Source organism: Paramormyrops kingsleyae, chromosome 11 (assembly GCF_048594095.1).
Source record: "Paramormyrops kingsleyae isolate MSU_618 chromosome 11, PKINGS_0.4, whole genome shotgun sequence".
Lineage (NCBI taxonomy): Eukaryota > Metazoa > Chordata > Actinopteri > Osteoglossiformes > Mormyridae > Paramormyrops > Paramormyrops kingsleyae.
In genome coordinates, this window is record NC_132807.1 from 22824853 (window position 1) to 22832276 (window position 7424).

The following is a 7424-nucleotide window of genomic DNA, read 5'->3' on the forward strand; positions in this document are numbered from 1 at the left end:
CAGGTTACAGCAGAAACATCGAACATCTAACGCAGCTCCTGCAGCTTCATGAATATCGCCTTCTCTGGTCTGTACCCAGAAATGATACCAGTGCAATCACCAGGAAGATGAGCGAATGATTCATCACCTTACACGTATAGTCTTCACCTGCCAAACATGCCCCATTTACCCAAAACATCCCAAAAAATTTCTACATTCCATTTTTACCTTGAAGCAATATGGTTAAGTTCTGTGATACAACAGCACTGACCCTCAAGGGATTTGCACTAATAACCTTCCGGCCCCAAGCCTAAGAGTTCCATAACTGCTGAACCAGCTGCTTCAGAGCCAAGAGAAGCTGAGATACCAAAGGGAGCTCCCTTAGAAGCGTGGGCAGGCCCTTGCTATGTGCTGCCTGGGATAGGCTCCAGGCCCCCACGCGACCCTGCCAGATAGACGTAATTGCTATAATTGTCACTATTTAACATTTCTGAATAGTGGCTCATCAGCTCTGTGGTTGGCAACCTTATACCTTCAGGGCTGGGTGCTCGATTTCTGCCTCTGCTCCCTGAGTGAGGAGTTTTTGCTCCAATTTCTCCCTATGTGGCACAGATTCCCTCCCACGGTTCAAAGTTAGGCAAACTAGCATCTCATAACTGCCCTTATTGTGTGCTTTGTGATGGCCTGACATCCTATCCAGGGTGGGAGTTTAGATACGCATGGGTATAGGAATAAAGCACAATAGTGCTGTTTGGAATAAGAGTAATATGCTATACATTGACATATTATTTTGAAGGGAATAAAAATATTTTTTAAGATAGATGATGACCAAAATGCATTTGCCACTCGCGCTGAATCAACCTCTTTTTCAAATGTGCCAAGCAAAAAAAATGAATCAATACATTTCAAACCCTCAAGCCAGTAGTTTTAAAAATTGCAGTGAAGCCTACATTCCCTAAAAAATACCCTTCGGAGTGAACAAAATGCCTAGTGACAAAGGTGCTCACAAAAAAGATGGATTGTGATTATAGATTATGGATGAAATCCTGACCTTGATCTAACTATCCATCACCAATACAGATCAGCCTGAAAGTTCCTCCTTTGACTTTGGTCAATGCCCATTACTCAGGTGCACTAATAACTTTTTGGGGACACTCAGAGGCTCGAGAACATTGAGACTGACATCTCCAACTAGAGTAATGGGAGGCAAAGGAAAGAGAATCCATATTTCATACTGTACTGTTCGGGTGTCAAGAAAGTGAGTCAGGACTCTCAGGACCTTGACACAAAATGTACTCACTGCAACGCTGGAACACACAGTGTTCCTGTCCTACGTGACGGTTAACTTTATCTACTTTGAGATACATCATTTGCCATTTGTTCATATACCTTAGAATTCTTTGGTTTTCACACATCCCTTCTCATTCTTCTGTGAGACACAAAGATAGAGTTGGGAGTGACATTTGGGGTCAGAGCGCCGGGTGAGCTGCTTCTCCGGTGCCCTGGAGCAGTTTCTGTGGTTAAGGGCTTTACTTATGGCCCCAACGGAAATGTCCCTCTTCTGCAGACCTGCACTGGCATTATGGGCTCAGATTCCCACCCCACAAAGCAGCACACCACTACTGAATGGAAAATAATGAAAATTTTATGGAACTTAATTTAAAATAAATGGAATTTCACCTATCTATCCATCTTCTTACCGCGTATCCTGGCCAGGATTGCAGAAATAACTGGGGCTTTATGAAAAATAATGAAGGAATGTTGGCAGTGGACTGATCACAGGTAAATGAACCTCAGTGGATGAAACTGTGAAACGACAGGAAAGATATCAGAAGTTTTAGACACAGATATATAAATAGAGATCACGTGAAAATATAGCGATGGGCATGGATTGGACATGAAATCTGGAATCTCTTAGACATTACAAGGATCTATTTGATCCATCTGACTCTTGTAAAATGTTGAAATATAACTTTGTACAAATAAAAAGCTGACAATTGATATGCAAACAATTACGTTTGATGAGAATTGTTTGATGATCGTGCATTTTTACAGGAAGGGACATTTCGAAATTATTAGGACACACCTAATCCATTAAGGGTGTTGTATTCCTGTCCATATCATTATGGATTGGAATAAGACAGCCAGTTCATCTAGATACATGGGGGTGGAATAATTGCTCATATGTATTCAAATATATACATATAGATTGTACGTGCTAGACAGTCGTGCTGTAATATCTTCTGTAACAGTGAACGATGACCAGCAGCAGGAATCAAGACACAGTGAAACAATCAAATACAGTGCAATCAAACCCAACAAATGATTGTCTGTTTACAAGCCAATCAGTATTCCGCAAACAGCATGGAATGTTGAGGAAATCTTCCCAAATTAAAAGAGGGTTTAACACCATCAACACCTCTGAAGATCCCCAAGCTCATAAAGCCTTGGCTTTCGATCCCATTACCGGCAACATATGGCTGACAGCCCGGAGCGTCAGTACTACCTTGACTACTCAATCTCAGGTGGCAGTTTTGGTCAGAATTCAGGCTTAAAAAAATCTATTTTGTAAAATGTAAACAACCTGCAGTGAATCAATTTCAGGCTGGGGAAGCGAGTCTCCTAACGGAAGAACGTGTCATGTGGTGATTACCTGGGATGGCGCGGAATGCTAATATCACGTGACATGGAAAAACCGCAGATCATAATATGTCACAGTTCTACCGTATCATGTTTTATTTCCTGTGACATCGCCATGTGTCTGTTGGGATACATAATATGAATGGGGCTATAGATTTCCATTTTCAAACATCTGACCAGTGTCAGGACCTGGCGATTAACCTTCATCTCACAGGACCTTCGTCTGAAATGCCACAATCGTTACAATCTGCAGAACATATTCCCACTTACTGGTTACTTTATTAGGTATACCCAGTACCCGGTGGGACCAACTCCAGAACCACTTCAAGGGTATGCAAGTGCATTCAGAAAAGTCTTTCTCCACACCATTTTTATACAGAGCTTTAACCTTGTGGCCTTCCAGTTACAGTGGTACCTCAGTATATGTCCTTAATCCGTTACAGATCCTTGGACTTATACCAAACAGGACGTATACCAAAAGAATTTTTCCCATAAGAAATAAAGGGAAAATTATTAATCCGTTCCCATAAAAAAAATCCTATTGTTATTGGCATATTATACATTGATGGGGTTGTAGAAAATAATTTAAACTCTGCTTAATACTAAAATACATAAATACAAAAGCGATTAGATGAAATAAATGAAAACTTCACTTTATCTTGGTGAGAAGAGTCGAGTGCCTGCTATCTTAGAATTCATGGCTAATGAATTTATTAAAAATTTACGCGAAAAAACACGAAATCACGTGAAAATTCACAGAGAGTTATAGTGCGGGTTGTTCACTGAATGGTAGCAGCTGGCGTACTGACGCTGGTGGGCAGTTGTGGCTTTGTCTCGAGAGGTAAACAAGGGTAGCGTGCGGCGTCGTGACTCATTTTGACCCATAAATGTTGTATTCCAAATAAAGGTCGTATACCAAGCTAAATTTTTTGCGTCCAAACAGGAGATATACCAAGTTGGACTTAAGCAGACATATACCAAGTTGGACTTATACCAAAGCAGACATATACCAAGGTACCACTGTACCTTCTATGAGCCTGAGCATGCTTCTCTGGACTTGCTCATGTTTTTTGTTTTTTGTAAGATTTTCTATAAACTCTAGACACTGTATTGTGTGGAAATCAAAAGAACGTGGCTTTTGTCTGAGATGCTGGAACCTCCACGTCTGGTAACAATTACACCACATTCAAAACTACTTAGATTACGTATCTTAGCCATTCTAATGCTTAAGCAAGCAGCAACTAACCCTCTTGACCCTGTCTGTGTGCTGTATGCATTCAGGTGTAGCTACACAATGCCCCGTTTGCACAGAGCAGGCTGTTGTGTTAACTAGCAGGGGTACCTAACAAACTGGCCACTGAGTCTATTTATTCCTTTTATATACACACACCCAAGTAAATGGTACAGAAAAGCTCTGAATCCCCGAATAAAATCTATGCATTGCCCCTCCCCCCTCCAGAAAATAAACAAATAAAGTAGCCCCACAAGACATTTAGGATTGGCTTTCTGCCAAATGCACCCCACAGATTTGCTCTCTGCATGGAAAAACCATGAATTTGAGGCTTGAATCTTGCAATATACAGCTTATTGAACACATAAGAGCTGTCAGAGGAGGTGCACAGTCCCCCACGCTTGTGTCACGTTAAGCGACTGGTCCATAATACTGAGAGACAGCCCATATGCCTGGAAGATACACGGAGCTGGAAGGAGGAGATTGGCTCTCAAGGGGCTGTCAGGTACAGGGGTGGAAGACTTTTATCCTCAACACATTTCATGAACGTTAGCAGGTAGGAGTGACGTTGCTTGCTCATTACCCACTTGTTTAGTTGGACCAATTAAGAATAGTTTTAGCAGCAAAACATGAGTTAACATTAATGAACACTGAAAGCAAGCTTGCAAGATGGAACACATTAAGGAAAAATGATGCTGTAGTACGAATACAAAGGCTAAAGTCTAAAGGTCATGAACTTTCAAGTCAAAAAGCAATATTTGACTTCTCTGTTTTTGCTGATTTAGATTCTACTTTTTGACAGGGAACATCTCAGTGGAGCTTAGACGTGTTTCTCTTTCCCACATTGGGTGTAAATATCGATGGAATTTATCTCATTAAAACAGCAATGATGCTCAATTAGAGGCCCGTGTCTCTCAGGGCAGGGGGAATAGCCTGTAATTGCACAGTAATCAATGGCAGTTTGTCGAATTCAGTCCCGACCATTGGACAGTCACTGCTGCCTGGGTCTCTCTTACATCTGGACACCCCAGAAGTCCATTTCCCCCGTGGTAGGTAATACCACAAATGGGTGGCACTGAACTATTAGCTCATCAAGAGGGAGGATTGATTTGGCCTCATTTGCTATGTTACAGACCTGCTCTAATTTGATAAGCATCTCTTGAAGCTACTCCTCACGCTTAATGACGGCTCAATCGTAATGCTCCTAGTGTAGTGCCTTCTGTGTGCTGGATCCCTTTACATCCCTCGCCTGACAGGGGACCTCCAACACACCAAGCATTCTTCCATCTTCCATCTTCTAAGAACTTATTTGGCACAGAGAGGTAGGGAAGAAACTTTCATCCATCCATGTTCAGCCATCCATCCATCCATTCATCCACCCATTTTCTGAAACCACTTATCCTATTCCTATTCAGGGTAGTGGGGGGACCTGGAGCCTACCCCCCGAGGCAGGGAACAACCCAGGATGGGGCATCACAGGGCAAATCATCAGCCAATCCGAAAAAAAATAAATAAAAAATTTTATTTACTTATTCAATTTTACTTAAGGAATCATCATATTTATTCATCCATCTTCCATGAGTGCTGTTCAATTACATGGTTGTGTTGAGCCTGGAATGCATCCCAGAATGCACCAGGCAAAGGAAACCCTGGATGTGAATTTTTTATGGAGAGGGGATTTAGTCAGAGACACATAGATGTTCCAGACTTTTCCTTTCTAAACTTATCTAATAAGACACATAGTACTGTGTTTTTCTCAGGTAAAGAACTTTGACCAAACAGCTCCACAAGACACTTATGGTTTATTTTTCAGAATGTGTGTGCTTGCACGCCTACATATATGAACTAAAATGTATATCACTTCATTGAGTGCTGTATGCTTTGTTTTTCCACTTCAATAAGATTAAATTTTATGTATAATAATCACATTTTAGCCATTCAACTGCCATAAGAACATTAAATTCTAATAACTTGCACAGTACAGAGGTTCTCATTAATTCCTGGTGCCAAGTAGCACAGACTCAGTGTATAATTATTGATATTATACCAGATATTTTTGTCCTGGAGTGAATTAAAATTAAATACATGGCTTATCCCCTTTGATTGAAATGTACAGCCTTCTCAGGCATTAAGGGATCCAGCAGAGATCTTGAAAGTTAAGCTGCCGTCACAGAATATTGCTTCAGTGGTGCTGAGACCCTCCACAGCAAATGGCTGGGAGGAGATAACTTCTGAATAAAAGGGCTCGGGAACCGCACTGGCACGGCTTCAGAGGGGGAGCAGCAGATCATGGGCCCTGTAGGAAAGGCTTTAACATTCAGAAACTTAAATGACCGCTGCTACAAGCCCAGTAATGAAAGTCTGCAGTGTTTTGTTTTTTCGTTCCGGGTTCTCTTCTCTACCTCTCGAATCGGATTGGAGGGATGATCTGCTTTGGGGTGTGGCCAGTATTTGGGTCTACAAACAGGAATGAATTTAACATAAACATGAATTTAAGCTATTTTTAAAATATGATCCTAAATTTGAAATGCCTGCATGTGGGGCAGAGTGTTCCCACAAAGGCAGAACAAAGGCACTAGTTAGACTAGGTAATTAAAAAAAAATGAAACAAAAGATTCTGCCTCTCCTCTCCTTCCCATCCCTCATTCCTCAATCTCCCCACCCAGCTGACCCATTTTTAAACCCAACAAGGACAGCCTAATCACACTGTGTTGGGTTTGATTACCTGAGACAAGTCTTGGCCCAGGGCTGGTGATCAATCACTATGGCGACAGAGATGATCAGTGTAACTCAGCCCCTTCGAGTTGCCCTGCTCTCTGGCCTGGCCTGGTAATATACTGTATAATACCACAATTAATATCCTCTTAAAGAGGAACAACAAACCCGAAAAAGTGACAGCTTTAATTAGCACATTCCGTGCACACTGTTAGTGGGGGCCCCGGTGGGGCCCCGGTGACTCGGCCTGTGGCTTTTCTGTGCTGTCGCACCACTGACAGGCCGCCATTGGCCAGGGAGTGGACCCCCCCCCCGGAGCAGCCGCTTTTAAGATTACAGCTCAACGGCCATGTCCTCTGGCACGACATGTGACGGCAGTCAAGCTGTCATATGAATGAGAAATTTACTCCTCAGTTTGCAGTAAACCTCCCACCCCCCCCCACCTCTTCCACCAGGCCCCTGCTGTCACACAAGGCTCTGATCAATGGTATCGACCCCCCAGTGGGGTTGTCGCATGGACTCCTGATACCTGCATTAATCTGTATTTATTCTTACTCTCAGGGGGGGGGGGGTGGTGGTTAGGATGATTTCAAGAGCCCCAGGTTGACAGGGGTCCCAAAAATTTTGGAGCATATTTGGATTGGTCTGGATTGGGGAGCAAATCCACCTTCATGGGACCCAAAATCTCTAGCAGTACTCCTGCTTACTCATATGTGTTACTGAAAAGTATTAAATAAGAGTACTACTATAGTATATTCTGCATTGTGTTTGGAATTTCACTCACTTTTTATAGTTTATAGTTTAGATGTGACAATAAACTTGAATCAGAAGCTAAAGACTGGGAACAAATGCACATGGA